Source organism: Chanos chanos, chromosome 13 (genome assembly GCF_902362185.1).
Source record: "Chanos chanos chromosome 13, fChaCha1.1, whole genome shotgun sequence".
Classification (NCBI taxonomy): Eukaryota; Metazoa; Chordata; class Actinopteri; order Gonorynchiformes; family Chanidae; genus Chanos; species Chanos chanos.
The window spans coordinates 22609544-22617043 of NC_044507.1; the positions used below are offsets into that span (position 1 = coordinate 22609544).

Consider the following 7500-nt stretch of genomic DNA (forward strand, 5'->3'; position numbering starts at 1 on the left):
CTTGGATGGGAGACCGCCTGGGAATACCAGGTGCTGTAAGCTTTTTTTTTTTTTTTTTTTCCTTACCTCTCTGTCTCTCTTTCTCTCTGTCTCTCGTTTGTCTTTCCTCGGCTCTTCGCTGGCAGTCCAGGTGATTTTCATTTCGTCCTTTTACTCTGTGTCTGTCTGTCTGTCTCTCTCCCTCTCTGTCTCTGTCTGTATGTCTCACTCATTCTCTCTCTCTCTCTCTCTCTCTGTGCGTGTCTGTGTGGTTCCAATGAAGTATATGTGTAGCATGAACGTCTTTTCTTGTTTTGGAAGAGCACCTGTTTGATTGCATTGCATAATGCCATATTGGTTTCTATTGCCATATGAAGTGTTGTATGAGTTTGATCCCGTTTGGAGGAGTTGGGTGGGCTCGTTTGCTTGGAGAGAGCGGAGGAAAGAGCAAAGGAGAGAGATGAATTGCATTGTTGTTCTAGCGAGAGTGTTAAAGCGAGGCAGGAGTCGTAAGGCAAACTGGAGCCCTTTGCTCATGTTCAAATAGGGCTTGTGCCGCAGCTGCATTCGCTTACGGCCATACCACCCTGAGCACGCCCGATCTCGTCCGATCTCGGAAGCTAAGCAGGGTCGGGCCTGGTTAGTACTTGGATGGGAGACCGCCTGGGAATACCAGGTGCTGTAAGCTTTTTTTTTTTTTTTCCTTACCTCTCTGTCTCTCTGTCTCTCTTTCTCTCTGTCTCTCGTCTGTCTTTCCTCGGCTCTTCGCTGGCAATCCAGGCGATTTTCTTTTCGTCCTTTTAACTCTCTCTCTCTCTCTCTCTCTCTCTCTGTCTGTCTGTCTGTCTGTGTGTGTGGACAATGAAGTATATCAGTAGCATGAAAGTTTTTTCTTGGCTTGGAAGAACACCTGTGTGATTGCATTGCATATTGCTATATTGCTTTACGTCGGTATATGAAGTGTCGTATGAATTTGATCGCCGTCGGAAGAGTTGGATGGGCTCGTTTGCGCGGAGAGAGCGGAGGAAAGAGCAAAGGAGAGAGATGAATTCCATTGTTGTTTTGTCCAGACAGTAGTCAAAACAGAAAAGGAAAGAAAAGCCCAAAAGGGAAGCCTGTTTAAAGCGGGTGTAGTGCAGTGCGTGAGGCGGCGCGGTTTGAAGAAGTGGTTTGAGGTTGCAGGTGCTCTGTGACGTCATAATGTGCTGTCTGAAGTCAGGGTCGGTGTGGCCGGTATTTAGGCGCTGGTCTGTGCCTGTGCGAGAGTCTTAAAGCGAGGCAGGAGTCGTAAGGCAAACGGGAGCCCTTTGCTCATGTTCAAATAGGGCTTGTGCCGCAGCTGCATTCGCTTACGGCCATACCACCCTGAGCACGCCCGATCTCGTCCGATCTCGGAAGCTAAGCAGGGTCGGGCCTGGTTAGTACTTGGATGGGAGACCGCCTGGGAATACCAGGTGCTGTAAGCTTTTTTTTTTTTTTTTCCTTACCTCTCTGTCTCTCTTTCTCTCTGTCTCTCGTTTGTCTTTCCTCGGCTCTTCGCTGGCAGTCCAGGTGATTTTCATTTCGTCCTTTTACTCTGTGTCTGTCTGTCTGTCTCTCTCCCTCTCTGTCTCTGTCTGTATGTCTCACTCATTCTCTCTCTCTCTCTCTCTCTGTGCGTGTCTGTGTGGTTCCAATGAAGTATATGTGTAGCGTGAACGTCTTTTCTTGTTTTGGAAGAGCACCTGTTTGATTGCATTGCATAATGCCATATTGGTTTCTATTGCCATATGAAGTGTTGTATGATTTTGATCCCTTTTGGAGGAGTTGGGTGGGCTCGTTTGCTTGGAGAGAGCGGAGGAAAGAGCAAAGGAGAGAGATGAATTGCATTGTTGTTCTAGCGAGAGTCTTAAAGCGAGGCAGGAGTCGTAAGGCAAACGGGAGCCCTTTGCTCATGTTCAAATAGGGCTTGTGCCGCAGCTGCATTCGCTTACGGCCATACCACCCTGAGCACGCCCGATCTCGTCCGATCTCGGAAGCTAAGCAGGGTCGGGCCTGGTTAGTACTTGGATGGGAGACCGCCTGGGAATACCAGGTGCTGTAAGCTTTTTTTTTTTTTTTTCCTTACCTCTCTGTCTCTCTGTCTCTCTTTCTCTCTGTCTCTCGTCTGTCTTTCCTCGGCTCTTCGCTGGCAATCCAGGCGATTTTCTTTTCGTCCTTTTAACTCTCTCTCTCTCTCTCTCTCTCTCTCTCTGTCTGTCTGTCTGTCTGTGTGTGTGGACAATGAAGTATATCAGTAGCATGAAAGTTTTTTCTTGGCTTGGAAGAACACCTGTGTGATTGCATTGCATATTGCTATATTGCTTTACGTCGGTATATGAAGTGTCGTATGATTTTGATCGCCGTCGGAGGAGTTGGATGGGCTCGTTTGCGCGGAGAGAGCGGAGGAAAGAGCAAAGGAGAGAGATGAATTGCATTGTTGTTTTGTCCAGACAGTGGTGAAAACAGAAAAGGAAAGAAAAGCCCAAAAGGGAAGCCTGTTGAAAGCGGGTGTAGTGCAGTGCGTGAGGCGGCGCGGTTTGAAGAAGTGGTTTGAGGTTGCAGGTGCTCTGTGACGTCATAATGTGCTGTCTGAAGTCAGGGTCGGTGTGGCCGGTATTTAGGCGCTGGTCTGTGCCTGTGCGAGAGTGTTAAAGCGAGGCAGGAGTCGTAAGGCAAACGGGAGCCCTTTGCTCATGTTCAAATAGGGCTTGTGCCGCAGCTGCATTCGCTTACGGCCATACCACCCTGAGCACGCCCGATCTCGTCCGATCTCGGAAGCTAAGCAGGGTCGGGCCTGGTTAGTACTTGGATGGGAGACCGCCTGGGAATACCAGGTGCTGTAAGCTTTTTTTTTTTTTTTTTTCCTTACCTCTCTGTCTCTCTTTCTCTCTGTCTCTCGTCTTTCCTCGGCTCTTCGCTGGCAATCCAGGTGATTTTCATTTCGTCCTTTTACTCTGTGTCTGTCTGTCTGTCTCTCTCCCTCTCTGTCTCTGTCTGTATGTCTCACTCATTCTCTCTCTCTCTCTCTCTCTGTGCGTGTCTGTGTGGTTCCAATGAAGTATATGTGTAGCGTGAACGTCTTTTCTTGTTTTGGAAGAGCACCTGTTTGATTGCATTGCATAATGCCATATTGGTTTGTGTTGCCATATGAAGTGTTGTATGATTTTGATCCCTTTGGAGGAGTTGGGTGGGCTCGTTTGCTTGGAGAGAGCGGAGGAAAGAGCAAAGGAGAGAGATGAATTGCATTGTTGTTCTAGCGAGAGTGTTAAAGCGAGGCAGGAGTCGTAAGGCAAACGGGAGCCCTTTGCTCATGTTCAAATAGGGCTTGTGCCGCGGCTGCATTCGCTTACGGCCATACCACCCTGAGCACGCCCGATCTCGTCCGATCTCGGAAGCTAAGCAGGGTCGGGCCTGGTTAGTACTTGGATGGGAGACCGCCTGGGAATACCAGGTGCTGTAAGCTTTTTTTTTTTTTTTTTCCTTACCTCTCTGTCTCTCTGTCTCTCTTTCTCTCTGTCTCTCGTCTGTCTTTCCTCGGCTCTTCGCTGGCAATCCAGGCGATTTTCTTTTCGTCCTTTTAACTCTCTCTCTCTCTCTCTCTCTCTCTCTCTCTCTGTCTGTCTGTCTGTCTGTGTGTGTGGACAATGAAGTATATCAGTAGCATGAAAGTTTTTTCTTGGCTTGGAAGAACACCTGTGTGATTGCATTGCATATTGCTATATTGCTTTACGTCGGTATATGAAGTGTCGTATGATTTTGATCGCCGTCGGAGGAGTTGGATGGGCTCGTTTGCGCGGAGAGAGCGGAGGAAAGAGCAAAGGAGAGAGATGAATTCCATTGTTGTTTTGTCCAGACAGTAGTCAAAACAGAAAAGGAAAGAAAAGCCCAAAAGGGAAGCCTGTTGAAAGCGGGTGTAGTGCAGTGCGTGAGGCGGCGCGGTTTGAAGAAGTGGTTTGAGGTTGCAGGTGCTCTGTGACGTCATAATGTGCTGTCTGAAGTCAGGGTCGGTGTGGCCGGTATTTAGGCGCTGGTCTGTGCCTGTGCGAGAGTCTTAAAGCGAGGCAGGAGTCGTAAGGCAAACTGGAGCCCTTTGCTCATGTTCAAATAGGGCTTGTGCCGCAGCTGCATTCGCTTACGGCCATACCACCCTGAGCACGCCCGATCTCGTCCGATCTCGGAAGCTAAGCAGGGTCGGGCCTGGTTAGTACTTGGATGGGAGACCGCCTGGGAATACCAGGTGCTGTAAGCTTTTTTTTTTTTTTTTTTTCTTACCTCTCTGTCTCTCTGTCTCTCTTTCTCTCTGTCTCTCGTCTGTCTTTCCTCGGCTCTTCGCTGGCAATCCAGGCGATTTTCTTTTCGTCCTTTTAACTCTCTCTCTCTCTCTCTCTCTCTCTCTCTGTCTGTCTGTCTGTGTGTGTGGACAATGAAGTATATCAGTAGCATGAAAGTTTTTTCTTGGCTTGGAAGAACACCTGTGTGATTGCATTGCATATTGCTATATTGCTTTACGTCGGTATATGAAGTGTCGTATGAATTTGATCGCCGTCGGAAGAGTTGGATGGGCTCGTTTGCGCGGAGAGAGCGGAGGAAAGAGCAAAGGAGAGAGATGAATTCCATTGTTGTTTTGTCCAGACAGTAGTCAAAACAGAAAAGGAAAGAAAAGCCCAAAAGGGAAGCCTGTTTAAAGCGGGTGTAGTGCAGTGCGTGAGGCGGCGCGGTTTGAAGAAGTGGTTTGAGGTTGCAGGTGCTCTGTGACGTCATAATGTGCTGTCTGAAGTCAGGGTCGGTGTGGCCGGTATTTAGGCGCTGGTCTGTGCCTGTGCGAGAGTGCTTAAAGCGAGGCAGGAGTCGTAAGGCAAACGGGAGCCCTTTGCTCATGTTCAAATAGGGCTTGTGCCGCAGCTGCATTCGCTTACGGCCATACCACCCTGAGCACGCCCGATCTCGTCCGATCTCGGAAGCTAAGCAGGGTCGGGCCTGGTTAGTACTTGGATGGGAGACCGCCTGGGAATACCAGGTGCTGTAAGCTTTTTTTTTTTTTTTTTTTTCCTTACCTCTCTGTCTCTCTTTCTCTCTGTCTCTCGTTTGTCTTTCCTCGGCTCTTCGCTGGCAGTCCAGGTGATTTTCATTTCGTCCTTTTACTCTGTGTCTGTCTGTCTGTCTCTCTCCCTCTCTGTCTCTGTCTGTATGTCTCACTCATTCTCTCTCTCTCTCTCTCTCTGTGCGTGTCTGTGTGGTTCCAATGAAGTATATGTGTAGCGTGAACGTCTTTTCTTGTTTTGGAAGAGCACCTGTTTGATTGCATTGCATAATGCCATATTGGTTTCTATTGCCATATGAAGTGTTGTATGATTTTGATCCCTTTGGAGGAGTTGGGTGGGCTCGTTTGCTTGGAGAGAGCGGAGGAAAGAGCAAAGGAGAGAGATGAATTGCATTGTTGTTCTAGCGAGAGTCTTAAAGCGAGGCAGGAGTCGTAAGGCAAACTGGAGCCCTTTGCTCATGTTCAAATAGGGCTTGTGCCGCAGCTGCATTCGCTTACGGCCATACCACCCTGAGCACGCCCGATCTCGTCCGATCTCGGAAGCTAAGCAGGGTCGGGCCTGGTTAGTACTTGGATGGGAGACCGCCTGGGAATACCAGGTGCTGTAAGCTTTTTTTTTTTTTTTTTTCCTTACCTCTCTGTCTCTCTGTCTCTCTTTCTCTCTGTCTCTCGTCTGTCTTTCCTCGGCTCTTCGCTGGCAATCCAGGCGATTTTCTTTTCGTCCTTTTAACTCTCTCTCTCTCTCTCTCTCTCTCTCTGTCTGTCTGTCTGTCTGTGTGTGTGGACAATGAAGTATATCAGTAGCATGAAAGTTTTTCTTGGCTTGGAAGAACACCTGTGTGATTGCATTGCATATTGCTATATTGCTTTACGTCGGTATATGAAGTGTCGTATGATTTTGATCGCCGTCGGAGGAGTTGGATGGGCTCGTTTGCGCGGAGAGAGCGGAGGAAAGAGCAAAGGAGAGAGATGAATTCCATTGTTGTTTTGTCCAGACAGTAGTCAAAACAGAAAAGGAAAGAAAAGCCCAAAAGGGAAGCCTGTTGAAAGCGGGTGTAGTGCAGTGCGTGAGGCGGCGCGGTTTGAAGAAGTGGTTTTCAGGTTGCAGGTGCTCTGTGACGTCATAATGTGCTGTCTGAAGTCAGGGTCGGTGTGGCCGGTATTTAGGCGCTGGTCTGTGCCTGTGCGAGAGTGTTAAAGCGAGGCAGGAGTCGTAAGGCAAACGGGAGCCCTTTGCTCATGTTCAAATAGGGCTTGTGCCGCGGCTGCATTCGCTTACGGCCATACCACCCTGAGCACGCCCGATCTCGTCCGATCTCGGAAGCTAAGCAGGGTCGGGCCTGGTTAGTACTTGGATGGGAGACCGCCTGGGAATACCAGGTGCTGTAAGCTTTTTTTTTTTTTTTTTTCCTTACCTCTCTGTCTCTCTTTCTCTCTGTCTCTCGTTTGTCTTTCCTCGGCTCTTCGCTGGCAGTCCAGGTGATTTTCATTTCGTCCTTTTACTCTGTGTCTGTCTGTCTGTCTCTCTCCCTCTCTGTCTCTGTCTGTATGTCTCACTCATTCTCTCTCTCTCTCTCTCTCTGTGCGTGTCTGTGTGGTTCCAATGAAGTATATGTGTAGCGGTGAACGTCTTTTCTTGTTTTGGAAGAGCACGTGTTTGATTGCATTGCATAATGCCATATTGGTTTCTATTGCCATATGAAGTGTTGTATGAGTTTGATCCCGTTTGGAGGAGTTGGGTGGGCTCGTTTGCTTGGAGAGAGCGGAGGAAAGAGCAAAGGAGAGAGATGAATTGCATTGTTGTTCTAGCGAGAGTCTTAAAGCGAGGCAGGAGTCGTAAGGCAAACGGGAGCCCTTTGCTCATGTTCAAATAGGGCTTGTGCCGCAGCTGCATTCGCTTACGGCCATACCACCCTGAGCACGCCCGATCTCGTCCGATCTCGGAAGCTAAGCAGGGTCGGGCCTGGTTAGTACTTGGATGGGAGACCGCCTGGGAATACCAGGTGCTGTAAGCTTTTTTTTTTTTTTCTTTTTCTTACCCCTCTGTCTCTCTGTCTCTCTTTCTCTCTGTCTCTCGTCTTTCCTCGGCTCTTCGCTGGCAATCCAGGTGATTTTCATTTCGTCCTTTTCACTCTCTGTCTGTCTGTCTGTCTCTCTCTGTGTCTCTCTCCCTCTCTGTCTCTGTCTGTATGTCTCACTCATTCTCTCTCTCTCTCTCTCTCTGTGCGTGTCTGTGTGGTTCCAATGAAGTATATGTGTAGCATGAACGTCTTTTCTTGTTTTGGAAGAGCACCTGTTTGATTGCATTGCATAATGCCATATTGGTTTCTATTGCCATATGAAGTGTTGTATGATTTTGATCCCTTTGGAGGAGTTGGGTGGGCTCGTTTGCTTGGAGAGAGCGGAGGAAAGAGCAAAGGAGAGAGATGAATTGCATTGTTGTTCTAGCGAGAGTGTTA

The 7500-nt window shown here is 48.6% G+C and overlaps 11 non-coding genes across 11 annotated transcripts in view; all 11 read left to right on the plus strand.

Annotated features, from left to right (window-relative positions):
* Positions 1–42, plus strand: part of LOC115827150 (5S ribosomal RNA) — a 119-nt gene extending 77 nt beyond the window's left edge. Inside the window, exon 1 of the ribosomal RNA XR_004025892.1 lies at positions 1–42. This exon is cut by the window's left edge and continues 77 nt beyond it. This is a non-coding gene — a ribosomal RNA (5S ribosomal RNA).
* Positions 43–548: 506 nt separating this feature from the next.
* On the plus strand, positions 549–667 carry LOC115827151 (5S ribosomal RNA). Its single transcript, XR_004025893.1, has one exon. It is a non-coding gene; the product is annotated as a 5S ribosomal RNA (ribosomal RNA).
* Positions 668–1326: 659 nt separating this feature from the next.
* Positions 1327–1445, plus strand: LOC115827152 (5S ribosomal RNA). The gene has a single exon (XR_004025894.1). It is a non-coding gene; the product is annotated as a 5S ribosomal RNA (ribosomal RNA).
* Positions 1446–1946: 501 nt separating this feature from the next.
* LOC115827153 (5S ribosomal RNA) lies at positions 1947–2065 on the plus strand. The gene has a single exon (XR_004025895.1). It is a non-coding gene; the product is annotated as a 5S ribosomal RNA (ribosomal RNA).
* Positions 2066–2727: 662 nt separating this feature from the next.
* Positions 2728–2846, plus strand: LOC115827154 (5S ribosomal RNA). The gene has a single exon (XR_004025897.1). It is a non-coding gene; the product is annotated as a 5S ribosomal RNA (ribosomal RNA).
* Positions 2847–3344: 498 nt separating this feature from the next.
* On the plus strand, positions 3345–3463 carry LOC115827155 (5S ribosomal RNA). Its single transcript, XR_004025898.1, has one exon. It is a non-coding gene; the product is annotated as a 5S ribosomal RNA (ribosomal RNA).
* A 667-nt stretch (positions 3464–4130) lies between these two features.
* Positions 4131–4249, plus strand: LOC115827156 (5S ribosomal RNA). The gene has a single exon (XR_004025899.1). It is a non-coding gene; the product is annotated as a 5S ribosomal RNA (ribosomal RNA).
* Positions 4250–4910: 661 nt separating this feature from the next.
* On the plus strand, positions 4911–5029 carry LOC115827158 (5S ribosomal RNA). Its single transcript, XR_004025901.1, has one exon. It is a non-coding gene; the product is annotated as a 5S ribosomal RNA (ribosomal RNA).
* Positions 5030–5533: 504 nt separating this feature from the next.
* Positions 5534–5652, plus strand: LOC115827159 (5S ribosomal RNA). Its single transcript, XR_004025902.1, has one exon. It is a non-coding gene; the product is annotated as a 5S ribosomal RNA (ribosomal RNA).
* Positions 5653–6314: 662 nt separating this feature from the next.
* On the plus strand, positions 6315–6433 carry LOC115827161 (5S ribosomal RNA). Its single transcript, XR_004025903.1, has one exon. It is a non-coding gene; the product is annotated as a 5S ribosomal RNA (ribosomal RNA).
* A 504-nt stretch (positions 6434–6937) lies between these two features.
* Positions 6938–7056, plus strand: LOC115827162 (5S ribosomal RNA). The gene has a single exon (XR_004025904.1). It is a non-coding gene; the product is annotated as a 5S ribosomal RNA (ribosomal RNA).
* Positions 7057–7500: the final 444 nt, after the last annotated feature.